This window comes from Lissotriton vulgaris, chromosome 2_1 (assembly GCF_964263255.1).
Source record: "Lissotriton vulgaris chromosome 2_1, aLisVul1.2, whole genome shotgun sequence".
NCBI classification, from domain to species: Eukaryota; Metazoa; Chordata; class Amphibia; order Caudata; family Salamandridae; genus Lissotriton; species Lissotriton vulgaris.
Genome location: NC_141687.1, coordinates 734,615,822 through 734,643,813, shown reverse-complemented (window position 1 = coordinate 734,643,813; position 27,992 = coordinate 734,615,822). Strand labels below are relative to the sequence as shown.

The following is a 27,992-nucleotide window of genomic DNA, read 5'->3' as shown; positions in this document are numbered from 1 at the left end:
GTGCAAGTGTTTGCTTTATTGAGTGTCACAGAACTTTTGTAGGTCCTGTAACACAACACAATAGTTATCTACGTCAAATGTTGCAGCTCCCACCACAATGTCTGGACCGTCAAGTTCTGGAACATACATCTTGAAGCCAAAAAATACTTTGTACAGGGTCAGCCCACCAAGAGATCTTTTAAGGAAGTTATAGAGAGCTTGTTGAACCCCGTGGAGGTGGCTGACCCAACTAAGCTCAGTAGCTAATACTCTGGCTGTTAAGGACTGCTTTAAGTCCTGGTTTATTCTTTCCACAACTGAAAAGCCCTTGGGACTATATGGAGAAGAATAATGAACCTGTACACCAAGGGACGTCATTGTACAGTTTGTACGCGAAAGTTGGACAATGGTCAGAATGGACAATATATGTTTGGGGCTGTGTGTTGGCGCCTGCTGGGGAGGTGGGGGTGTCCTGCTCGCAGAAGCGGTCGGACTAGGTTCGATGCAGCTTGTGGGCACGGCACCCTCCCCTGGCTGCCCCCCATTGTGTAAACATGTAATATTTTACTTAGAATAAGCTACAGCATTTTTGACTGTGGTGTCCATTTAGTTTCCTTCGTAATTCTTTCGTACTCTGCTGTTTGCCTTTTCACTCTGCTTGTGCCATCTATTTTAGTTGACCTCCTTACATGGCTGAGCAATGTACATGCTGGTGGTTTGCAGCTGCCAGTGCACATGGTCTTAGATGTTATCTATTGACTGTTTACTGCTTCCATAAGCCTTCCTGCTCCTCCTCCCTATTTGTTGACCAAGTGGTTATCCATCTGCCCTTGTTTGCTGATAGCTATTTGTAAACTTGTTCCTTCCATTTCGGTCCACATGCTTACATTGCAGAAAGAGAGTGTATAAAAACTATGGTCTGTGAGTTCAGGGTACTTCCTCCTGCAACACTCGAGTGTGTTGTGTGGACATGGTCCCACTCATGAGTGATTAATAAACTTGTTATTTTATTTCAACTCCAGTGCCGATCTCTTTGTATTAGTCTTTGGAACCCATGGACGAGAGGGTGACCCTGCACCAGTGTGCTCACTTTTGGGTACATTTCCACAGTTGGAGCCTAATACGTGGGGCCCCATCAGGGACGCAGCAGTCCGAAGGAGTGGTCTCGACGGAGGATCGAAATATTACTGAGGATGCGCACTGCATAAGGAGACCCTAGTCTTTGCAGGCTAATGTGAATTTTCCGGTTTTCCCGATTTGACCCTCCAGGTGGTGGCCAGTCTTGACTGGGGCTTTCTTTGGTGTATTTTGCAGTGACCATTAGGTCGACCAGACATTGGCAGGTGGGAGTTGGAGACTTTTGTTTGGTAAGGTCACAGAAGCGGCACTCTTGATTTGCTTGGTTTCTTTTTTTGATTTGGAGTTCATTCTTTGCAAAGTATGAAGGCAGGTAATGTGGAGATTTTTCTCCTTTTGGAATATTTGTTTGTAGTAGTAATATTTTACATATACTTGTAAAACATGCCTGTTTTCAGCACACTCCGTAAGTGATGTTGCTGCTCTTGTGGTACCAAGAAGGTTTTACAGCAAATTCAGCCGACTCCTCCGGAAGGGCCCACAAATAGAGAGATGTTTATCAAATACAGCATTTTTCCCATAATGTATGGTTCATTGTGGAACAAATACACAAAAAAGAGTGATTTACAATGGCCAGTGAATGGGTCATTCGATTCTAAAAAGGTTAAATATGTAGAGCAGTGTTTATTTGAAAGAAAAAGTAAACAGGATATGTTTGATTGTGTACGTATGTGGGATAATTAAGTGCGGGAGAGAGCGAAGAGAGCGGAAGCTATAGCAGAGAAAGAGCAGCGTTGGAATTAAAAGACAAAGAAATAAAGGACAAAATAGAAAAGGAAGATAGAGAACATCGATTAGAGGTAAATGGTATGTATCCTATCAGGCGCCCTATCTATCCACTACTTAATACGCCTGGATGATTGCATCCTATTAGAACGACCCCCACGCCCGTATAAATTTCCCACTCCTAGTGCCCCTGAGAACGAGGCTTCCGACGAGGAACATTCTTCTTCAGAGGATAAAGACAGGCAATCTGGGCGATAGACTAGCTCTACTTTGACTAAAGCAGAAAAAGATACATTAAAAACTGCTGCTAAAGAGGAAGCCCGTTGGACTACTACAGCGAGGATCCTCATAAATATGGTTCAACTTTGGAATGATATAGACCAGTTATATTTCATAGAAAAATTCTGTTGGGAGGAAATATATGGTTGGTGTCATATTTCTGACTAAACAGAACCAGCTGATCCGAACGTCGATTTTAAGCGGTTAGTAGATGGGACTTACCTTTTTTCAGATATACCTGAAACGATTAGACGCATAGTTAAATTACGAGATGAAACATTGCGTTAGCGAAAGGAGCAAGAATTAGCTAGAAAGGGTAAAATTGTAGAAACCGAAAAGTCTCAGACAGAGAAAGCAGATGTTTTGGTGGATGCAAACAAACCCAGTAGTACTGAAATTACTATGAAACCAATGCATGAAGCTGCACCCCTGTATGTTTCTCCAAAAGGTGCGGGAAGAAGTGATGATAAAACTTCGGATGATGCAAAGGGATATTTTTCATATAATTGGGTTTACACTGCTTGGAGTAGAGCAGATGTTATGACTCAAAGCTGCTTTGCCCGATCCCCGGAAAAATCCCCCCGCCTTTTATGAGGAGGTGGAAGGAGCCATCAGCACCTGCACTATGACCTTGCCAGATATTGATATGTTCTTTGGGCTTATTCTGCCCCCTATGTGGAGAACAATACTTAAAATAGATGATAATGTGGCATATGGTCATACCTGGGAACATTTAGAAGAAATAGATGCGGAAAGTTAGCCTGCGCAGATACTTCAGAAGGAGATATTAGATCTTCCTAAAGCTATTGTGACTAAGTTGAAGGGTCTCATACCCCCTAAGAAAATAGACTGGACTGCGCTAGCGTCCTGTAAACAGAAAAAGGATGAGTTAGTTTGATTTCTTTTCAAGATTTGAGGAGACATTCCATGATTTTAGCGGCCAGTCATTGGCCGATGATACGGGTAAGCATTTGTTTGTCGCCAAATTTGTCGCTAATATGTTACCAGAAATAGCTAGTCGCTTAAAGGCTAGCACGTCTTTCTTAGTTTCCCTTTTGACCATGGCCCAATATTACGAGTGACATGCACAGGAAGCAAAAGGCAGGGAGGATAAGAAGGTTAAAGAATTAAAGACAAAAGTTATGTTGGCCCAAGTATATGGTCCACCATTTAGGGGAGGTGGAAGAGGCAGGCGTGCAATGTATACACCTTGAGTGCCCCCTCTTCCTCAAGCAAATTTTTCCCCTGATCACTGTGCTTATTGTAAAGAGACTGGTCATTGGTATTCTGAGTGTCCTCTTTTGCGAGGTCAGCAGTACCAGCGGGGAAGGCGAAGTATGAGAGGACGCCCAGGGAATTCAGCAAACTGGGGAGGTGCAGAAACTCGTCCCAGGTTTGAGGCAGTTGAACAAGGACCAAATTACTCTAATACTTTTGATAGACAAAATAGATATCAAATTTCTGATTATTCTGTTGATGCAGTAGCAGATTCAGATTACGCATAGGGATGCCTAGGATGGGGCAAGGGACCGGTTGAGGTGCCAGTAGATCAAATGGGTCCTTATGTTGATGCAAATGTCTTGGAATCTACTGATCGGTTTCTGGTTGACACAGGGGCTACCCGTAGTGCTCTGTCTAAAAGATTGGGTCCTAGGGCACCCCTGTCCGGCACAATGGTAACATCGATAGGATTCGATGGAACAACTGCACCTAGCCCGCTATCACAGCCACTTGAATTCATACTTGACAAATTCACTGCAGCAGGTCCATTTTTGCTTTCCCCTAACACGCCGGACAACATTATGGGTATAAATATGCTTAAATATTTTCGTACTACAATACGTTGTTCTCCGGAAGGTGTGCGTGTTATTTTGAATTACAATTCTCCAATGGTTGAGAGGTCTAATCTTATTAATGAGGATGCCGCTCTGGTGAAAGATCTCCTAAAGGAGTCCACAGTTTTTCCGCACATTATTAAACCTTTGTTGGCCCTTTTGACTAAAGACACTCAGATGCCCCTCCCATTGACTACTGAATGTCAGAATACCTTACAACAGTTACGCCAAGCTCTTTGTTCTGCACCAGTATTAGGAACTCCAGACTACACTAAGACTTTACTGATAAAATAGGAGCAGGTAACGCCTTTGCAGATCACACAGCCCGTGAGCCCGCAATGCAGCGGAGTACCACATCTGTGTATGTGGTGAAGTCACAAGCTGAACGTTGGCATGATGCGAGGCAGGAAGTGTTGGATATGCAACAATCTGCCTCTGCTAATGAACTAGATCAATGGTCTAAGGAAGAAACACTGGATGAGGAGGGCTGTTGGAAGAATAAAGATATGAACAAATGGAAGTTACCCACAGAATACTTATACCCCTTGATTCACATGGCACATGGGCCGGCACATGTTGGTGCATTCTCAAAGGCAAAACAACGTATGCAAATTTGGGATCATCCTGATATTGCAGGCACAGCTAAAAAGAAAGTACAGTCTTGTCCAGTCTGTCTCCAGTATAATCCTGGAAAGGGAACGTGAACTCCAACAGGAGGGTTTGCAACACCAACTGCACCTTTTGCGGTCCTGCAAATGGATTATATTCAGTTTGAGCGCTGTAATAATCTAAAATATGTCCTGGTAGTGGTTTGTGCCTTCAGTAAATGGGTGGAAGCGAATGCTAGGAAGGATAATACAGCTCTCACAACAGCTAAAGTTCTCCTAAAGGAGTTCTTTCCTCGATTCGGCGTTTGTTGGGACCTATGAAGTGACAACAGACCTCATTTCATTGGGCAAGTTGTTGAATATGTCATGAAAGGGTTGGGGATTAAGCAGAAATTTTATATCACTTTTCACCCACAGTCAGCAGGCCTGGTGGAGCGTTCTAACTCCACCCTGAAATTGGCTGAAATACAGGCTTCCACGTCTTTGAAATGGCCTGATGCACTGCCCCTAGCCTTGTTTTCTATTAGATCAATACCACATACATGATCTGGCCTTACGCCATATCAGATAGTTTTTGGCAGGCCCATGAATATTTGGGGGGGCCCTAAGCCTCGCCCTATACATGATGTTCCCCACATGTTAAGGAGTGATTATTTGTCCCTGTTAACTGACATCTTGTCATCTATTTATCAGCAAGTGCAGGAAGCTCTTCCAGACAGGTCGCAGGGTGATGGACACAATCTGTGTCCTGGTGACTTCGTTCTGACAAAAATCTTCCAGCAGCCGAACAGCTTGGAACCTCACTGGCGTGGCCCAGAACAGGTCCTCCTTGCTACCAGAACTGCAGTGCGAGTGACCAACAGGAAGAACTGGGTCCATGTTAGCCACTGCCAAAAAGTTCAGTTCACCTTGGTGGAACCTACTGCGTTGAAAGATCACTGCAACATTCTGGTCACCGAGAGAGGATGAGCTGCATCACCTGAAGCGTTTGAGGAACTCTTCCCGGACCACACGATCCCTGGTGCATCTAGATTCGACCCAGGAAGAAAGGCATTTCATCACAGAAAGGGACTGTTTGAGCCACTGTCCTGGGTGGTTAAAGACTGACTACAAAGGGGGTGACTACTCGTCTCAATGTTAGTGAAGAAACCAACGCCTGCCCAAGACCTTAGGGCACCATCTGTTTTGTTGTTTGCAGACGAGATGAACATGCCTGAGGAGAAGAAATTGGATGCTGAAAAAGTCTGTAGCATATGCACAATGTTCATTACTGGATTGACTTTGACTGCGGTCATCATTGCTACAATAATATGGGTTGTGGAGTCAGTAACTCTGGCTTGAAACTTACTACCTGCTACTATTCCTGTCCCCTCAGAACATTATTACTTCACCCTTCCCTATCATGAAAAGAAGCACCGAATGTCATATCTTAATAACACTTTCATACAAATGTCGCATCATACTCAATGTTGGGTATGTGGAATCATGCCAGCCCATCAGAAGAAGAAGGCAATGTTGTGGGCCTCTGCTGTTAGTAATATTGCTCCAATGGAATTATGGGAAGACTGAATACACCGTTAAACAAGGTTTGTTACCCTGATGATGAAGGCCTCCCATAAGCCAAAGGAACTATCCGGGAAATTAAGGAGTATCGCAAAGGAAATTCCTCCACAAGCTATGTTTTCCCCCACACTCGATCGGACAAGGGTAACGGGCCTCCTGTTATCACTATTACTAGAGCCCAAGCAAATCTTAATATGAGCAGTTTTGGCAGTATCTCAAATGGGAAAAAGTGACTGTACTACAGTATTAAATATTACTGGAACGAACAATAGCAGTTTTCGATCCTCACATAACACTTATTAAATTTGTGTAAGTAAAGGTTACTATCATCTATTAATTGGATGGTCTGGAATATGCTAGGCGTCCTTCTTGCTTCCTCCTGTGTTCTTAGCACTTGCATCTTATCATAAAGATCAAAAATTGTTTAATGACATTTCCTTGAACCCATTCAAAAGAATTATAAATAATGATGAAGTGGATCAAACTGACACTGCATTACAGCAATATGTTGCCTTTAATTTGAGACTCTCTTTGTTGGTGCAGCCTTAAATAGCGGGAAAATAAGATGCTTGACCAGAGTGATAGAGGCAGTGACTAATCAAACAGCAATGGCTCTTGGAAATATTAGTATTTGCAAAATAGAATGGTTCTAGAAGTGATCTTGGACGATCCTGGCGGAGCATGTTGCATCATTGGGAATAGTTGATGCGTGTTTATCCCTGACCACGCCCCTTCTGTTCATGATGCCATTTATAAAATGCATAATATATGTTCGGCATGCTAGGTACGCTATGTGTTCTATGATTGGGTAAGCTAAGCGTACTGGATGCGTCTGTTGTATTAAGGTCACCTGTTGCATTAAGATTGTCTGACAGCAGGGGGGCGGGAAGATCAGAGTTAAGAACGCTTGGGGTATTGACCTTGTGTCCCCCCCCCCCCCGGGCTGTTTCTTGCTCTCCCCCACTTTGGGGTCGACTACCTTTTCCATAATTCTAAAGTAAGATTTCAAAGATGGGGTGGGCTTTGGCAATGTCCAACGCACTTTCGGGAGCTTCTGCCTCTGCTTATTCGCCTCCCCTGTCCTAGAAGTGTTACTTCTCCTGTCCCTCCTCTTTTCCTTAAGGGAAATCGGTAAGGTCCCTACCCTTGCGGGGCTCGGGCACTCAACTCCTGTTTTTTGCAGCGCAAGTCTGGATCTTAATTGATACCTATTCCTGACCTGTGGGACTGGGGGTACGTGAGAAGACTCCCTGCCCTTGCCCTTATCCTTGCTCTTATTTTTACACTCTTCCCCAACTGGGCAATCCTCTGAGGTGTCGGTCACGTTGGCTTTGACTGATTCTACTCTACACTGTGATTATGAGGGAGGCTGTGGGTGTAAATACTCTATGTCTAAGTCTGGATTCGTTTCTAGGTCCATACCCTTGCGCAGTATGAAGCTCTGAGCCACAGGAGCCCTACTCGTGTTTCTCTCCGCTTTCACCCGACCTGCATCGCATGATATCCTCTCGCTTATTTTTCGCCCTGCAAAGCTCACAGAACCGTTTGGCCCCTGTGCCGCCTGGTGCTCCTCTCTCAACAATTGGGGGAGAAAATACAGATTACGATTCAAAGGCTTTCTGAGACTTATTTTCGCTAATAACCTCCTAGCATGCCTCCAAAAACTCGCCCGGTCCTTTTGGTGCCTCGCTAAATCACCGGCGCTCCTCCTCCTCCCCTTAGGAGAACCGGTACCAGTACCTGCTGCCACCGCTTGTCCCACTGCCCCGGCCGCTTCTCCACCTTCTGTTCCCACCGTGGATCCGGACGGCTGTCTGCTACAGCCCATAGCCTTCTGCTCAGGCGCTTGCCTCGTTCACCTCTCCCCTGTCTTCCTGTGCCTGTAACTGCTGGGTCCTAGCGCTGGGTCTGTATCCGGGTGTATTCGGACGCCGTCTCGTTTCTCGTTTCTCCGAAAAGAGGGAAAAAGGAAAAGAAAACTCCCATCAAAGGTTGGCCCGAAATGTAAGACAAGATCTCCGCATCATCTCACCATTTAGGCGTCTCTGCTACAGCATTTTCTTCGGGGAAACCACCTCCCGGTCTGGAGCTCCCACGGCAGACGTCAGCCTGCCGCCATGTTCCATATCCTCCTCGGTGCCTCTCACAAATAGATATACGGTGCTGGCAGAAATAGAGGATGCTCAGGCACAGGAAGAAGAATCAGAGCAAACAGAAACAGATGGAGCAGAGGATATATCCGTAAGGCAGAAGCTCCCTCATGTAGCCCAAGCTAGTTCTTTAACCCCCGTAACCACACCTGTAGTTGAAGCTAGGGCCGGTAATTGAGTAACCGAATCAGCAAGTCCGGAAACAGGTCTGTCGCAGGTCGAGACTCTTCTCCTCAGTCTTAGAGAAGACCTTTTGACAAAACTTGACAAAAAATTCGATACATCTGAAGCCAATCAAAAAACCATTCACGACCAGTGCGCTAGTTTAGAACAAAAATTGGTAGATGTCAGTAAACGTACAGATGTGTTGGAGGAGGAAGTTAGCTTACTGACAGGGGCCGCAAAAAGACATGACAGACATCGAGACTCTAAGAATGCAGAACAGAGCTCTACAGATGGACGTGGAAAGACTTAAAATTCATTCAAGAAGAAACAACTTGAAATTTCTGAAAATACCGGAAGGAGTGGAAAATGGGGATGTCAAGGGCCTAATATGTAAAATTCTCAGAGAGGGTGTCCTTAAGGATAGTCCAGATATCAACCTGGAAGACGAGATACAAAGAGCACACAGAGATCCCTTTAGGCAACGTCCGGGGAGGTCAGGTCCGAGGAAGATCCTGGTAAATTTCCTGACCTTTACGGTTAAAGAACCAATTCTGAGCAGAGCCTTGCAAGAAAAATCCCTACAATTTGGCTCAGCCAATTATCTTATTCGATCTGATGTGGGGAAAGTAACGGCGCAGAGGCAATGGGAGCTAGGGAGCCGGATGCCGGACTTGAGGAGCTTGGGGGCCCAGGTGCAAATGAAGTTCCCAGCTTTTTTGAGAGTGGTCTGGCAGAACAAGACACATAATTTCACTTCAACACAAAACGTTGATTCCTTCATTACCCTAATGCGAGAAAGTGCAATTTAAGAAAGAGACATAAATCCCAAAAACTTTCAACAAATTTAGTGGTGGGTGCCCTTGGTTGATAGAAGTTATAGCATAGGTCTTTAAGATGGGTGTAAAAGTGAAGTTTACAACCAAGGGTACAGTCAGAAAACTAAGCAACACATGTATTAAGGTGAATAAGTGGGGATAGGTGAGGCATAAGTAGCTTTAAGCAGAATCTTCTCTGATATTTCTTTCTTTTGGGCGGGGAAGGAAGAAATGAAAAAAAAAATGAAAAAAAGGGAAATAAGAGAATGAGAAGGACAAAAAGGGAAAAAAAAAAAGAGGGGGGCACCTAGGTATTTTTCGCACATTTTTTCTCTTTATATATATTTGAATCTCAAACAGTTGGCGTACTCTCAAAGTTTAATTTGCTATAGGGGGTCACCATCCAGGGGTCTGGGAAACTCAATTGGCGACATGTTTGCCAGAAGAATCAAGAGGTGGGTCCTCAGGGGAGGGGGGTAGGAGGGTGGGAAGTGGGGGAAAAAACAAAAAAAATTAATCCTCATTTATGCACGAAATGAAATTGTACTCTCATAGGGAGCTGGTCTAGAATCCTCAAAGTGGGCACAGATGAACAAGGTCGACATGATAAGTAGAATAAAATTAATAAGTTGGAATGTTAACGGGTTAAGGGATAGAAAGAAAGCGAGAAGGATTACTGATTTTATGTTTAACTCAGGGGCTCATATTTGTCTACTAGAGGAGACGCATTTGGAGAGGGAAGAGTGTAATCGAACATTCGGTAGATGTAGGTGGATCCAGGATGTTGTTTGCTCAGAACAAGGTGGCAGTACGCTAGGAGTGGCAATAATTATCAGAGCAGGCACAGGGATCAGGCTAATTAAACATGAGACAGATGCACAAGTTACTACTTGTGTAACAATATATCTGTAAGAGACATTAGTTAGTGATAGATTCCTTACCTTAGAATATCCCCAGGCGTCAGACTGGATCCGGAAATTTTGCGTAGCAGTACCCTTGCGCGTCGGTAGGCGTCATCTGCGGCTCCGCGTCCGTCGTGGGCATCGTGGGCGCCGTGATGACGTCGGAGTACTTAGACGCCGCCTCCGCGTGCTGACGTCAGTTCTTAGCCACAGCTTTTCCGCGCCAGAAGCGCAGAGCCATGACAAAAACCAACACTGGTCCCAAGAAACTAGGGCCCTGAAAGGGGATGACCGTAACCCTAGATATCGGTTCGCAGAACGGGGAGGATGGGTGGGTCGGTAAGGAATCTATCACTAACTAATGTCTCTTACAGATATATCGTTACACAAGTAGTAACTTGTGCATCTGAAAGAGACACGTTAGTGATAGATTCCTTACCTTAGAATAGATACCCCAGCAATACCATCCCCGTGGTGGTGGGTCTGCGAACCAATAATCACACCAGAAAGTCCTGGAGGACGGAACCGCCAAAGTAGCCGTCCCTCCGGACTTGACTGTCCAGGCAGTAGTGTCTTGCAAACGTGTGCAGCGAGGCCCACGTAGCTGCCTGGCAAATGTCCTGCAAAGGGCACACCTCGGCCCAAGGCAGTAGTAGTGGCCGTGGCTCGAGTGGAATGAGCCCTCAGCCCAACAGGGGGTTCCTTCTTAGCCAAGGAGTAGCACGCCTGGATGCTCAAGATAATCCACCGAGAGATGGTCCGTTTGTGCACCGCTTTCCCTTTCTTAGCGCCCGCGTACCCAACAAAGAGTTGATCATCCACCCGGAACTGTTGTGTGCGATTCAGATAAAATGAGAGCGCACGTTTTGGGTCAGGACGGTGGAGCCTCTCCTCCTCTCTCTCGAGGGGTGCGGAGACGGAAAGAAGGTGGCAATGTTATGGATTGCGCAATGTGGAAGGCCGTGACCACCTTAGGCAAGAAGGAGGGCCTAGTCCTTAAAACAACCTTGTCCGGATGGACTGAAAGGAAAGGAGGCTTACAAGAGAGAGCCTGGAGCTCACTCACTCTCCTGGCAGAGGTGATGGCTACCAGGAAGGCAGTCTTCAGAGTAAGAAGGCGAAGAGGACAGTTGTGAAGTGGCTCAAAGGGAGCGCACATCAGAAACGTTAGAACCAGGTTCAAGTCCCACTGAGGCATCACGAAGGGAACAGGAGGAAAGGTATGAGTGATGCCCTTCAGGAATCGATTAACGATAGGGGACTTGAACAAAGAAGGTTGGTCAGGCAGCCTCAGAAAGGCTGAAAGGGCTGAAAGATAGCCCTGGACAGTGCCCAGAGCAGAGCCCTGCTGGGCAAGAGAAAGATGAAAGAGGAGAACCTCAGAGAGAGGGGCATTGAGGGGATCCACAGCCTTTGCTGTGCACCATGCCACAAATCTGTTCCACCTGCAGGCGTATACCGACTTTGTGGAGGGACGCCTGGCTGCCAGAATGATGTTGCAAACTTCAGGAGGCAAGTCAAATGGCCTCAACTGTCGCCGCTCAATCTCCAAGCATGGAGGTGGAGACTGGACAGGTTCGGGTGGAGGACCGTCCCCTGCTGCTGCGACAGAAGGTCCTCCTGAAGAGGCAGACGAACCGGGGGATGGACTGACATACTGAGTAGCTCGGGATACCAGTACCTTCCTGCCCAGTCCGGAGCCACAAGGATGACTTGTGCCCGGTCGCACTTGATCTTCAGCACTCTGGGCAGAAGAGGTATAGGCGGAAAGGCGTACAACAGACCGCAGCTCCACTCGCGACGAAAAGCGTCTCCGAGCGAGTGCCGCCTTGGAAATTCCAACGCGCAGAACTGACGACATCGCGCGTTCTCTTCGGTGGCGAATAGATCTAACCAAGGCTCTTCCCATCGCAGAAAGAGGCCTTGCGCCACGTCAGAGTTCAGACGCCATTCGTGATCCATCGAGCACCGACGGCTGAGTTAGTCCGCCCTGGCGTTCAGAAAACCTGCCAGGTTTTGAACCACCAGTCACGCCCTGATGTTCCAGCCATTGCCAGAGACGCAGAGCCTCCTGGCAAAGGGTCCACGACCCCACTCCGCCCTGTTTGTTGCAGTACCACATGGCGGTGGTGTTGTCCGTGAACACCTGCACTGCACTCCCTCCGACAGACGGGAGGAATGCTTTCAGTGCCAGACGAATCGCCCGCAGCTCCAACAGATTGATATGGAGCCGGGACTCCGCCGGAGACCAGAGTCCTCTGATCTCCGCCTCTCCCAAGTGGCCTCCCCAGCCCTGGAGGGACGCGTCCGTCACAACTACGTGCTCCGGTTGGGGAAGGGAGAGGGATCTGCCATTGACCCAATCGCGGTCCGTGAGCCACCACTGCAGCTGTCTCGCAGTGCCCTCCGAGATCAGGACATGGTCGGACAGGTTGCCCCGGTGCTGGGCCCACTGAAACTTCAGGTCCCACTGCAGAGCCCGCATCCGCCACCGTGTGTGATGCACCAGAAGGATGCAGGAGTCCATCAGCCCCAGAAGCCGCAGCGTCATTTTGACCGAAACCCGGGATAACGGCCCGAAGATCGGAATCAGGGCCTGAATATCCCGAACCCGCTGTTCGGGCAGATAAACCCGAAACTGCGCCGAGTCAAGAACCGCTCCGATGAAGAGGAGCTTCTGAGAGGGACACAGGTGTGACTTCGGCACATTGATGGAAAACCCCAGCTGGTGCAGGAGATCCGCCGTAGTCTGGAGGTGGCTGACGACTGTCTGGGGCGAGCCCGCCTTCAACAACCAGTCGTCTAGGGATGGGAAGACTGAGACCCCTAACCTGCGCATATGAGCTGCGACCACCGCCATCACCTTCGTGAACACCCGTGGGGCGCTGGTAAGGCCGAAGGGGAGCACGGTAAACTGAAAGTGCTCGAGGCCTACCGTGAACCGCAGGTAACGCCGGTGGGCCGGCAGGACGGGGATGTGGAAATACGCGTCCTGCAAGTCCAACGCTACCATCCAGTCTCCTGGGTCTAGGGCAGCCAAGACCTGAGCCAGTGTCAGCATTTTGAGCTTCTCCTTCCGGAGGAAGCCATTGACGTTCCTCAGATCCAAGATAGGGCGTAGGCCCCCTTTGCCCTTCTTGGGTACCAGGAAGTAGTGGGAGTAGCAACCACGACCTACTTCTGGCCCAGGAACGCGCTCGATGGCCCCCTTGGCCAAGAGGGCCGAAACTTCCTCCTGCAGGAGCCGCAAATGATCCCCCGATACGCGGTGGAGTTGCGGTGGCATGGCTTGAGGGGTTGTCTCGAAGGGGAGGGAGTAGCCCCTTCGGACGATCTGCAGCACCCACCTGTCCGAAGTGACTGTGCGCCAGTGAGAGTGGTGATGGCGAACCCTGCCTCCCACTGGCGTCACATGGGCCGAAAAGCACGGACTAGGAGGGTTTAGAGGCGGATGCCGCGGGGACAGATGTGGACTGACTCCGCTTGTTCCCCCGACCGCCTCCACGGCGGTTCCCACGGCCGCCGCCGCGCTGGACGACAGTTTGCGGCGAGTGGCTGGCGGCACGTGTGGGGACGCCCCTTCCTTGACCACGAAAGGAGCGAAAGGCACCCATTTGCTGGCGCGGGGCCGAGAGGCCCAAGGACTTGGCCGCAGCCCTGGAGTCCTTAAAGCGCTCAAGCGCGTGGTCTGCCTTGTCGCCAAAGAGGCGACGGCCATCGAACGGCATGTCCATGAGGGTGTTTTGGACGTCTGCCGAAAAATTGGCGGATCTCAGCCAGGCGTGGCGTCGTACCGCCACCGTCGTAGCCATCGCTCTGCCCAGCGAGTCAGTAATATCCAGTCCACACCTGATTGAATACTTGGCTTCGTCCCGGCCCTCCACAAGGGCTTTGCCGAGTTTTGCCCGTACCTCCAACGGACACTCTGGCAGCACTTCCGCCACCGTTTCCCACAGAGAGTGGGTGTAACGGCCCAAGAGGCATGCGGTGTTGGAAGACCGCAGTCCCAAGCTAAGGGACGAGAAGATCTTCTTACCATAGTTCTGGTACCTCTTGGACTCCCTGTCCGGCGGGGCCGGCGGGAAGGCGGTCTGGGAGTTAGAGGCCTGGATGACCAGACTCTCGGGGGTGGGGTGGGAGGACAGGAAACATGGGTCGCCCGGGGCCGGGCGGTGGCGTCTGGCCACGTTCCTATCTACAGGCGAACCTGTAGGGGCCCTGGACCAAGTGCCCAAAAGAACGTCCGTCAAGTCCTCATTAAACGGCAGAAGAGGCTCCATGGAGCATGACTGCAGCTTAAGGACCTCAGTGAGGAGGTTAGTCCTCACGGCCGCAACGGGGAGTTCAAGGCCCAAGGCCTTGGCAGCCCTCATCAACACCACACCATATGTAGCTCCCTCCTCCGAAGCCACGGTAGGAGGAGAGACAAATCCAGTGTCTGGAGAGGTGTCCAGGCCACTGGCCTCCCCAAGGTCTCCTGTCCAGTCCATGTTAGACTGGCACTCTCTGGCCAGAGGGTCCTCAGACCCCTCCCAATTCTCCTCATCCCTCATCTCCTGAGATTCAGGGTCGTAATTGAATGAGGTCGGTTCATAGAAACTAAAATCTCCAAACGGCGTCGGGATTGGCGCCGATAGCCGTCGTCCCGACGTCGGAACCGAATGAAAGGAGGCATCGGGGACGGCGCCGCCCGAGGACGGCGCCGGAGGGGACACCACACGGACCGACGCCGGGGGGGTGGTAAGGTCCACCAGTGACGATCCATCGCCCGAGGAAGGTCCAGCGGCGTCCTGCGGCACCGGGCCCGAAGGCGCCGCCGGGGCCGCTGTACCCTGCGGCGCCGGGCACGAGGGCACCGGCGGTGTCGGGATCGTGGGGCCCTGCGGCGCCGGGCCCCAAGGCATTGGCGGCGTCGGGGCCGAAGCACCCAACGGCGTCGGGGTCAAAGCCCCCGACCCACTAGGGCCCCCAGACGGGTTCGCTGGGCCCGAAGGCGCCGCGTAACCCGTCTGAGGAGAAGGGGACCTCATGGCCATGAGGAAACACTCAATCTCCTCCGGCGTCGCTTTCAGCCCAGGGACCGGGGGGTATGGGTCCGAACGCGGCGCCCGCGACTCCCGAGGAGCCGCGTTGGCGGTGTCACCCGAACCCCCGGCCGCATCGTGCGAGCGTCGGGGGGAGTCAGAAGAGCGATGATGTCTCTTCGACTTCTTATGCTTCTTACCTGATGACTTGGACCCGGAGGAGTGGTGCCGACTCCCGGAGCTGTGACGGCTCCGTCCGCGCGACCTGTCCTTCGACCTCCCGTGGGACCGGGACCTCACACGGCGCGGGCCGACTGCCGGAGTTCGAGTCGCCTGCGGGACCGCTCCCGCCTGGCCTTCCTCGAAAGGGCCCGACAGTCGGGGCAGGCCTCGTCGTCATGGTCGACGCCCAAACACGTCAGGCACAGGCGGTGGGGATCCGTGAGCGACATGGTACGGTCGCACTCGTCGCAATGCTTGAATCCGGGCATCCCTACAGGCACCGGAGTCGTACAGACTTCGAATTGGATCAAAAGATCACCAAAAGTTAGTCAAAAAGTGACTAGGGAACTGCTCTTTCCAGATCTGCGCTGGCTGGCGCGGAAAAAATTAGAACTGATGTCAGCACGCGGAGGCAGCGTCTAAGTACTCCGACGACGTCATCACGGCGCCGACGACGGACGCGGAGCCGCAGACGACGCCTACCGACGCGCAAGGGTACTGCTACGCAAAACTTTCCGGATCCAGTCTGACGCCTGGGGATATTCTAAGGTAAGGAATCTATCACTAACGTGTCTCTTTCAGATAACTCAGGTAGGTGGTTGGTGACCTCTTTGATTGCTGGGAGCACCCCTTTTACCTGTGCAATCTATCATGGTCCAAATCTGGATGCCCCTGGGGCCCTGTTTAAACTCAAAATCAGTTTAATAGAGACAGAGGGGGTCCCATAATTCTGGGGGGCGATTTCAATTTAATCTTTGACAAAGAACTGGATCGAACCTCAAGAGTGAAATTTGCACCCCCCAAAAAAACTAGATTGGAGTTGAATTTAATACGGGATTTTAACTTGACAGATATTTGGAGGCTCAGAAATCCGGGAAAAAGATTATTCTTTCTACAACAGAAGATATAGAAATCACTCTAGGATAGACTTCTTCCGATTGGATAAAACTCTTACATCAGCAGTTGACTCTATATCATATATTCCAGCAATTCTGTCAGACCACTCAATAGTGGAGGTGGTAATCAGTCTGAAGCAAAAAATGCAGCAAAGGAGATGGACACTGGATCGGACGTTGCTGTTGGAAGAGGGGGTCAGACAGGACTTAGTGACCCATGCGGAGGAGTACTTTAGGGTCAACATTGGGACAGAAAGTAAATAAACTGTCTGGGATGCATATAAAGCCTTTTCCCGAGGCCTTTTAACAACCCTGATGATAAGGAGGAACAGATTGGAGAGAGAGAGCAGGGAAGCAAGGATTTCGAGAATCAAACTCAAAGAATCAGAGTTGCAAAGGGCATCAGTGGATGAGTCCGATAATAGACTCTCTCTTCAGAGGGAACTGGATTGTCTGCGGGCTGAATACCAAGCGGTGATAGATAAAGCTTTGAAGGAAAAGTGGGACACAAGTAATTTGCAACATTTCGCCTACGGCGAGAAGTGTGGGCGACTCTTAGCGTGGAAAGCCCGAGCAGACAGAACAAGGAATCTAATAGACAGTTTACTACTAACAAGCACGGGAGAAAAAAACTAATGATGATGACCTCATTAGGGAAGAGGTAATGAGGTACATGCAGTCTCTATATGGAACTAACCCTTCTTTGAGTAGGCAGCAGACAAATATGGCTGGCTAATGCACAGATCCCCGAGTTGGCAGATTCAGACAGGTCTTTTCTCAGTTCAGAAATAAGAGGAGAAGTGAGGATTCAGTTGTCAAAGATGGTTAAGGGCAAGGCCGCAGGTCCAGATGGGCTTCCAGTGGAATTGTACAAGATCGTGCAAGGGGTTTTGACCTTATTGTTTAACGATATTTTACTTCAAGGGGGCAGGCTCCAAGATCATGGGCTGAGGCTATAGTTACACTAATATTTCAGCCAAATAAGGATCAGAGTAGGATAGAGTCTTATAGATCTATCTCCTTATTAAACGTAGATTATAAGTTATTCGCAGGGGTGTTAGCAACTAGACTAGCAAAGGTAGTAAAAGCGTTGGTACATTGAGACCAAAGGGGATTTACTCCGGATAGACAGCTCAACGAGTTGACCTTTCAAGTAGTTGCCGCAATAGAGGTCGCTCAAGAGAATAAGTTGCCCCTAACTATTGCGGCAGTCGACGCCGCCAAGGCTTTTGACCAGGTTGACTGGGACTACCTTTGGATGACGATGGAAAAATGTGGCTTCCCCGAAAGTTTTATAACAGCCATAAAGCTACTATATTCAGCCCCAACAGCAAAAGTCTTAGTAAATGGCTCCCTGACGGAGCAGATATGCATTACCCGAGGCACGCGTCAGGGCTGTCCCTTATCCCCCCTTTTGTTTGATTTATATATTGAGCCTTTTGTTTGTATGTTAAGAGCAGAACCATTAATCAAACCCTTTAAGATCGCTGACACGGAATTGAAGTTCGCATTGTATGCAGATGACCTTCTGTCAAATCCAGAAGAAGCAATACCCAGATTATTAGATCTCGCCGAAGGGTTTGGTAAAATTTCTGGGTATTCTATAAATGTAGAAAAAACTGAAATAATGGAATGGAACCAGCAGACAGACTCAGTAGGGAAAAAAGATAACATGAGGTACCTGGGAGTCCATCTAGTGAAAGGTAAGCGCTGCAGTCCTGAAGGATAACTTGCATATTTTTAAAAAACGCTGTTTAAGGCTTGATTTGCACAACCTGGTCGCGCTTTTATTTTATAATTGACCTCTTTAAATTTTCGCGGCTTTTCAGCCGTTTTAATTCTGCTTTAATTCCGCCGCGTTCTATGTGGGGGTAACAGGGCTTTCTAGGACATTGCTTGCACTTTAATTGGAGACACTCACCGCTGTTACAGCGGCCCTTTAGCTGCTTCTGGCTGTGAGGGGACATCTTGGGTGAGGTAGTGCCGGCTGCGGCAGACATCTTTGTTAGCAGGCTAGCTGCTGCCTGACGCGATAGGCTCACAGGAGGCCATTTAAACCTGCCACATGCAAGCGTGCAGCGTACGCGCGCAGCGTGCGCGCCGTGGGCACGCCAGAGGCGAGCCCATCTATGCCCATCCATGACCAGACGGGACCCGGGGCCAGAACCCCTGGTTCGCGCATCACCTATGACAGAGGTGAGCTTTTGGAAGTTAATCTGATTAGTACATCTCTTGAGGAGGGGAGCGCGGCCCTACTTCGACAGGAAGGATTGTGGAGGGCTCAGGAGAAAGGGTCTGGATGGCCTCATGCTCATAAAGCTGGGGTTGTGCATTACGGGCTGTTAAATACCCGTTCCCTCCAAAAACACAATGGAGAGGTGTTTTCATTACTGGAGGACGGGGAATTTGACGTGTTAGGGATAACAGAGACGTGGCTGGAGGACTCTTCGCTACCGGATCTTGTGGCTGCCTTACTGGCAAATTTTTCGGTCCTATACTGTAATAGAGCGGGAGAGAAGAGAGGCGGTGGGGTGGCACTTTTCTTTGCTGATCGTATGCGAGGAGAAACAATCTTGGCAGAAAATTTGGGAGGGGCGGAGGTCCTCGGTGTTAAACTGAGGTTGGGGATAAATGCCTGACAGTTCTGGTAGTGTATCGTCCTCCATGGGCCATGCCGGAGTTTCCAGACCGGTTTCTGAAATTAGTGCAGGATCTGCGCTCAAGGTACGATAATATGGTAATCTTGGGAGACTTTAATTATCCCTGGGAAACTACCCCAAGAGAAGGGCAGGCTAGCCAGATTGATGAGGCATTATCATCGCTAGGTCTAACCCAACAAGTAAAGGGGCCGACACATGTGAAAGGTCACACGCTTGATCTGGTGTGGATGTCACTTCCGGTACAGGGATTGACGATTACGTGGCCTTGTGTCTGGTCAGATCACCATCTAGTGAAGGGAGATCTCCTGATGAACTCACAAAAAACGAAACCTGTAGAAGGCCAGAGGGTGGTGAGGAAATGGAGAACATCAATGTAGACAAAATGGTAGCACACCTTTTAGCGAATCCACCCCAGAATTTTCTGGATGAGAATCCGGATGCTCGTTGCAGCAACTTGGATGATAGACTTCGAAGGGCGGCTGATTACGTGGCGCCAGCACGAAGGGTCAATTTAGTAAACAGAGGCCCGGGATCCCCTTGGTATAATGACTCTCTAAGGGAGAAGAAGAGGGCTTTACGCAAGGCGGAGAGAGCTTGGCGCAGAGCCTATGACACTAATGCGCGAAGTCTCTATATGCTAGAACTAGCGACCTATAAACGGGCAATAACAGCTAGGAAGGCTGAGTTTTATGAGGAAAGGATCACTACAGCCAAAGATCCACAAAAAGAAATCTTTCGAGTCATAAATGAACTCAGGAAAACAAAAGAACAGAGGCCGGAGTTCACTTTAGAGGACTGTCAGAGGTTTCAGGACTTCTCCACTAGCAAAATCACAGACCTCATCTCGGAAATTGCTCGTACCCCCATGCATGCCTGCCCCCTACAGACCACCCCGGCCAAGAAGCTGGTGGACAGACCTCTGGACACCCTACCCTTGATTACGAAGGATGAACTGTCCCTGCTTATGGGGCGAGTTAAGTCTGGCTCCCAGGCCGATCCCTGCCCTCCTGAAGTATTCAAACTGGCTATGTCAGGAATAGAAGAAGAGGTCCTGGCTCTCCTGAACTCATCCTTAGCATTAGGCAAGGTTCCGACAGCCTTCAAGGAAGCACGGCTGATCCCTCTGCTGAAAAAAACTGGGGCAGACGTGAAGTGCCTGAAAAATTTCAGGCCTATCTCTCAGATTCCTTTCCTTGCCAAAGTGCTAGAACAGCATGTTTTGTCCGATCTCTCTGACCATCTGGAAAGGAATGGTCTGTTGGAACCAAATCAATCGGGGTTCCGTGCGAATCACAGCACGGAACTGGTCATGCTGTCTATCTTGGATGAGCTCAGGAATAGGGCAGATAAGAAGATACCTGGTGCCCTGGTGTTGTTAGACCTCTCCGCGGCGTTTGACACTGTGTCTCATAAACAACTCTTGTCGCGGTTGAGGGATTTCGACATTCAGGGCACAGCTCATGCCTGGTTTGCATCTTTCCTACAAGGGAGGACGCAAAGAGTACAGCTGGGAGAATTGCTCTCCACTGCAACAGCAATTTCTTGTGGAGTGCCACAGGGGTCTGCCCTGTCGCCCCTTTTATTTAATATATATCTCCAACCATTGATTTCACTCCTCAATCAAATGGATTGTCAGGTATATAACTACGCTGACGACACCCAAATCATTATCCAAATGGATAATGCTCCTGGGGCGTCAGCAAGGCTGCAAAATATACTCAAGGATGTCGTTGAACTCCTTAAAAATCAACCCTGACAAGACGGAGGTTCTACCTATCACCATCGCTGGTAATCCATGGCACGACGGGTTTTGGCCAAGGGAACTTGGGCCACCCCCAGAACCTGCAATGGAGGTAAAAAGCCTAGGCATCCATGTGGATGAAAAACTATCCATGCGGAAGCAAGTCACCACAGTGGTAGGAACTTGTGTCGGCTTTTCTCTGACAACTTAGAAAAATTGCGCCATTATTGTCCTTCTCCACCTTGAGACGGGAGGTGTCCGCAATGATACTATCAAGGTTGGACTATGGCAATTCGCTTTATCTTGGACTGGCCGAAAAACTCTTGGACAAACTTCAAGTGGTGATGAATGATGCCGCCAGGCTCATTTTTAAGAAACCAAGGAGCTCGCATGCGTCCCCACTTATGCGCGAGCTACACTGGCTGCCAGTAAGGCAGAGGGTGCTCTTTAAAGGGCTCTGCATCGCACATAAACTGCTCTATGGAAAGGCGCCAAGATATATTAAGACCCGCCTGACTCCATACAAACCGGGTAGGTTGTTAAGATCTGCTGAAGCAACTTTTCTTACCCAACCACGCTTCAGATTGGCTACAGTGGGTGGCCGCGCCATCTCCAATACTCTCCCAGCAGCCTGGAATAATCTATCGGCGGATCTGCGGAAGGAATCTAATTTGATGTCCTTCCGGAAGAAGCTGAAAACTGTTCTTTTCCAGAAGGCCTGGGTTGGGCTATAATTCCTGGTATGGCTCTTTTATGAATTTCTGCTGTGCTTACCTGACAAGCGGTTAGAGACCCCTGGGTTATAACGCGCTATATAAATCGAATAAAATAAAATAAATAAATAAATAAGATAAAAGAAATCCCAAAAATTAATTTAGTTAGAGTCACTAAAGACATAATTGCTTTACTACAACGTTGGTCCTCGCTCCCCTTAAATATTTATGGAAGAGTGAACCTCTTGAAAATGATAATCCTTCCAAAACTCACTTTCCTATTTAATGCAATCCCTTTATCTTTTCCGTTAGCTTTAATTAAAAAACTACAAGGAAAATTAGGATCATTTATTTGGAATGCCAAAGGCCCTCGAATAGCTTGGAAAAAATTAAGGAGAGGTCTAAAGACAGAAGGGCTTGCTTTTCCAGATTTACTTATGTATTGTCAAGCTTTCCACTTCAAGCATTTTAGAACCATGGCTGATCGACTGGACCAATCATCGATGGGTTTGCTATTTTCTGCCTTGTTAAAAGATGTCCCCCAGGAATCGAGTTTCTTCCTTTATAAATTCGGGGACCCAAAATTTTTCACAAAAGTAAGGTTGAAGATTTTGGGGACAGCTTTGAAAAATTGGGTATTTGTGAAGAATAAACTGAACATCCTTTATTATGCGTCACAGGCCCCGATATGGGATTCTCCCGGACATCCTGCATGCCTAAATGACCATTAATCGCTACCATTAAAACAGGCTGGGTTGGAATACTGGGGGGATCTGCAGGAAGATGGACAGCTCTTAAGCTGGGACATACTCTCCAATCTAACAAGGGGGACCTTGACCAGGTTTAAATATTATCAACTATCAGGGTGGTGGGCAATGAGACCCGTAAGATCCGCGGATAATAATCCCCCAATCCCAAATTTGATGCAGTAACGAGAGGGGGCAAGTGGAAGAGTCAAATATCTTTTTGGTATTCACCACTGTTAGAGGGTGAGGAGGTGTCAGAGGCTGAAATTAGCAAAATTAGCAAAATATGCAAATTAGCAAAATATGGAGCAACGCTATAAATCTGGCCAGTGGGTCCTTTATGGAGTTTTGGCACGACTCTTTCAGAGTGTTAAACGCTGTAATTAAGCCAGCAGCTCTGAAAAGAAACCATCTGTTCACAATGTACAGGGTTTACATAACCCCTAAGAAACTGGCTAAATACATAGATTACGACTGGCCGAGGTGCGGTCATCTGAAAGCAGATGATGTACATATGTTCGCTGATTATCCCGAATTGGAGGAATATTGGAGTAAGATAAGGGAATTCTTGGAAGATGTCCTCTCAATGCCCATATTAGTTTCAACGTTCACTATAATCTCAGGGCTTATCACAACTTATCAGGTAGACTATCTCCCCACGAAATTTGCTTTTTACATCATTTTGCTGGCAAGGCTAGAGATCTGTAGGGCGTGCAAGGACCCAACTCCCCCTAACTTTGCTAATTGTTTACGGCAGATCATGATAACAAGTAAATCAGATATGGCATGTGACCCCTTGAGTGAGACTAATGTCTGGGAGGCCTTGGTGGCATGGCAACTTCAGTGATTGGTTTTCCAATGATTTGTCTGGAGCCCTGCTGGTTCCCTGGAGTCCTAAGTAGCATGGGCGCCCAAAGATCGGCGGAAAAAAAGGAGTATGGAGGGGAAGGTAGTGGCTGCTTGAGGATGCAGGCGTACCACTTTGCTTTTGGCCGTAAACAACGAGGGCCGGTACAGAACGACCAATGGTGCATGGAGGAGCCAGCTTTCTATCAAGAGTTCCATTCGTGATATATGAGAATTGCCCCCCCCCCCCCAAAAAATAAATAAATAAATAAATAAAATGCATAATATAGCCACTGAGAAACATCAAGACTCAGAAACATGGACTTGGACTGGATGGTTCTGGAGCATATTTTCTGTATGGAGTCTAAAGTATTGTCGGCCTTATTCATAATTATTGCAATTCTCTTCTCATGTTTATGTATTCAATGTGGGCCAATGCTCTGTTCCCTCTGTATTTCCACTTGTACTACTTGTGTTCCTTCTAAAACAAATGTCCAGAATGCAAATTCCCATTTAGCAATAGAGAGAGAAATCAATTATGTTGATTGACATTCATGATGTGTATCGCACCGTTTTTAAGAAATAAGAAAATGTCTTAGTTTATGCTAAAAGGGTAGTTGTGGAAATGTGTAATATTGTACTTGGCATAAGCTACAGCCATTTTTGACTGTGGTGTCCATTTCGTTTCCTTCGTAATTCTTTTGTACTCTGCTGTTTGCCTTTTCACTCTGCTTGTGCCATCTATTTTAGTTGATCTCCTGACATGGCTGAGCAATGTACGTGCTGAGGGTTTGTGGCTGTCAGTGCACCTGCTCTTAGATGTTATCTGTTGACTGTTTACTGCTGCCATAAGCATTCCTGCTCCCCCTCCCTATTTGCTGACCAAGTGGTTATCCATCTGCCCTTGTTTGCTGATAGCGATTTGTGAACGTGTTCCTTCCATTTCTTTCCACATATTTATATTGCAGAAAGAGAATATATAAAGAATATGGTCTGTGAGGTCAGGGTACTTCCTGCTGCAAAACTTGTGTTGTGAGGACGTGGTCTCATTCATGAGTGATTAATAAACTTGTTTTATTTCAACTCCAGTGCCGATCTCTTTTTGTTAGTCTTTGTAACTTGTGGACGAGAGGGTGACCCTATACCAGTCTGCTCACTTTTGGGTAAATTTCCACACCATGTAGGCCTGCTAAGAGGATCGAACTAGTGCCATTGACCTGCACCAATTGTGGGGTGTTGTGACATTTCTTGGTTCTACACCCTTCTATTTTACAAACATACAGAATGGCTAAGGATTAGCCACCTGGCACGTCATCTAAGCAAAGCACAATGGATAAATATACTGGCGCTGTGGCCCAGGTGCCTGCTCTGGGTTTCCAGGAGGCGGCCATGCTGCATAATGCAGTGCTGTTAGCAGCGATTACATCGTCCCAGGAATTGTTTGAGGCCAAGATCGGGGCTGTGGTCTCTGACATCATGCTGCTCCAGCAAGATCTTTGAAATGCGGTGCAACGCATCGCTGACTGAATACCGGATCTCAACAGTGGAAGACACAGTAAATACCATCCAGAAAAAAGTATCTACCTTAGAGACATTCACGAAGGGCCTAGCGACACGAATAGAGGAAGCAGAGGAGCGGGCCTGTAGGAAAAATCTGTTTTGTTGGATTCATTGAGGCCTGTGAGGGTGCAGCATGGAGGACTTCCTTGTCAAATGGCTTATGGAATGGCTCCTGCCCAACAAAGTTCCTCCATGTTTTATAATCTAGAAGGACCCGCCAGGTACCCGCCCAGGACCAATTATAGCGAGGCTTCTTAACTACAAAGACAGACGTTATTTTGCAGCAAGCTAGACTAAAAGCTACCCTTACGTTTGCTTCTCAACATATCATGTTCTTCCCAGACTATTCCAAACTGGTACAGCAGCGCCTACAATCATTTGTAGAGGCCAAGGCTAGTCTTTGAGGCCTCAATATCCAGTATTCCCTGCTGTTTCCAGCCCACCTGAGAGTGTCTTACCAGTCACGCACACACTTCTTCGAGGGGCCGGAGGAGGATTTTACTTAACAGACGAGGCCGTGAAACTCAGGCCTCATACTCAACCCAGACTTGATTCAGACTCCTCATTCAGTGGGCCCGGGCGTGGATCCACCGGGGCGGTGGGGAATCAGCACCGCCGATCGGGCTCCAAGAAAGGATCCAAAACCCGCAGCAAGTCTCGTAGGCAATTGTCCGATGATCAGCCGGAGCCCATAGCTTCCTAATTGACACTCCACCAAGGACAGCATAAAACGTCTACAATTCAGATAAGAACACTTGGGCTACAATTGTACATATGTTCCTCTGCTATTAGAAGTTATCATGCACAGGGGACTTCTATTGGGGATCCATTGGCTGAATGCTGCTTCTACTCTTCGTTTGGGGTGGGAGACACATCATGCCGCAATAGATACTTCAATGTTTATGAGGTATTGTGGAGGTGGAGAGTATTGTGGGTTAAAGTGAAGTTCTTTTTCAATTCTAGTGCTATAGTCCGTTATTACGTACGTAGTCTCCGGGTCGACCAGGTGAACAAGTTACTTACCTTCGGTAACGCTTTTTCTGGTAGATACTATATCTGCCTGTGGATTCCTCACCTTGTGAGTATCCCCCTTGCGTCAGCAACGTTCGGAAATTTTCTTCGTAGCACGCCGACGTGGGCGACGTCACAGGAGCACGGCATCGCGCGCGACTCCATCTGACGTCACCGACCCCATATCAGGCCCACGCCGGCGTGATGACGTTAGTTCCGCCCTTTTTTCCGTGCCTTCGAGGCACACGGACGGACCAACGATAGCAAACATGCAAATATACAATGTACACAGTACATATAGAACCAAATCAATACAACAGTATAAACCATATATACAGAAAGACCAGGTAAAGCAGAGTGGACAACGGGGAGGCGGGTGGGTCAGTGAGGAATCCACAGGCAGATATAGTATCTACCAGAAAAAGCGTTACCGAAGGTAAGTAACTTGTTCTTCTGATAGATACATCTGCCGTGTGGATTCCTCACCTTGTGAATAGATTCCCACAGCAGTCCCCACTCCCGGAGGAGGGTGCCCACTCTGCTACACCAGGAAGTCTTGGAGGACAGAGCGCGCAAAGTGGCCATCCCTCCTCACCTCGGTATCCAAGCAGTAATGCTTCGCGAAAGTGTGGAGGGAGGCCCAAGTCGCGGCCATGCAAATATCCTCAACAGGTACACCCCTAGACAAAGCAGATGTTGCAGACTTTGCTCTAGTTGAATGAGCTCTAATACCCTCAGGAGGGTCCTTACCCGCAAGAGAGTAGCAGATCTTGATGCACAGGATTATCCACCTGGAAAGAGTGCGCTTGTGCACCGCTCTGCCCTTCTTGCAGCCAGCAAAGCCAACAAACAGCTGGTCGTGCATCCGGAAGTCCTTAGTCCTGTCCAGATAGAAAGACACCGCCCTCTTAGGGTCCAGGCGATGCAGCCTCTCTTCCTCCTTAGACGGGTGAGGGGGAGGATAGAAGGTAGGAAGGGTAATGGACTGCCCAAGATGGAAAGGAGTCACCACCTTAGGCAGAAAAGCAGCCCTGGTCCTAAGAACCATCCTTTCAGCATGAATGGTCAGGAATGGGGGTTTGGAACTTAGAGCTTGAAGCTCACTTACCCTCCTTGCCGAGGTGATTGCAACGAGGAAGATAGTTTTAAAAGAGAGAAGCCTCAATGGACACTTGTGCAAGGGTTCGAAGGGAGAACCCATTAAAAAGGTCAGCACAAGATTCAAATCCCAATGAGGAACAATAAAAGGAGTAGGAGGAAACATATTCATGAGACCCCTCAAGAATCTCAAAACCACCGGTGATTTAAAGAGAGAAGGCTGATCCGGCAAACAAAGAAACGCTGATAAGGCCTAAAGATAACCCTTGACCGTGGCCACAGCCAAACCTTGCTGTGCCAGATAAAGGGCAAATTGTAAAATATTAGACAAATGAGCCTTCAAAGGGTCAATATCCCTCTCCCTGCACCAAGAAACAAATTTTGACCACCTATAGGAGTAAATGGACTTAGTGGTGTCACGCCTGGCAGAGAGAATGACATCCACCACCTCGTGAGGGAGAGAAAAAGAACTCAAGTTGCCCCGTTCAATCTCCAGGCATGAAGGTGTAATGTCTGGAGGTGGGGGGTGTAGAACCTGCCCCTCCATCTGAGAGAGGAGGTCTGCCCTGTGAGGGAGACGGAGCGGCGGGTGAGAGGAGAGGTGGAGTAGGTCCGAATACCACACCCTTCTTGGCCAATCCGGAGCAACCAATATGACTTGGGCCCGGTCTTGACGAATCTTCCTCAGAACCCGAGGAATCAAAGGTATGGGAGGAAACGCGTAAAGGAGGTGATCTCCCCAACCCAACTGAAACGTGTCCCCCAAAGCTCCTTGCATCGGATACTGGAGACTGCAGAATGAAAGGCAGTGAGCATTCTCGCGAGTGGCAAATAGATCCACCCGAGGAGTCCCCCACATCCGAAAGATGTCATGAAAAACCTCCGGGTGAAGCCTCCACTCGTGGTCGGCAGAGAACTGCCGACTGAGACTGTCTGCACGCACGTTCAGAACTCCGGCCAGATGATTTGCCACCAGACAAATCTGATGGTCCTGAACCCAGGACCAGAGACGCAGAGCCTCTCTGCAGAGACACTGCGACCCTACTCCTCCCTGCTTGTTGATGTACCACATCGCAGTCGTGTTGTCCGTTAGGACTTGAACCGAACGACCGCGAAGGGAAGGGAGGAAGGCCTTGAGCGCCAAACGTATCGCCCTCAATTCCAGAAGGTTGATGTGAAACAACCTTTCTTCCGGAGACCAAAGACCTTTGACCTCCAGGTCTCCCAGATGAGCACCCCACCCGAGAGTGGATGCATCCGTTATCACTGTGGCCACTGATGGAGGCAGTTGAAAAGGCTTTCCTTGCGACAGATTG

At 48.7% G+C, this 27,992-nt stretch overlaps 1 protein-coding gene across 1 annotated transcript in view; it reads right to left on the bottom strand.

Annotated features, from left to right (window-relative positions):
- Positions 1-27,992, bottom strand: part of PDE3B (phosphodiesterase 3B) — a 1,395,287-nt gene that overhangs the window by 280,786 nt on the left and 1,086,509 nt on the right. The gene's annotated exons all lie outside the window — the stretch shown is intronic.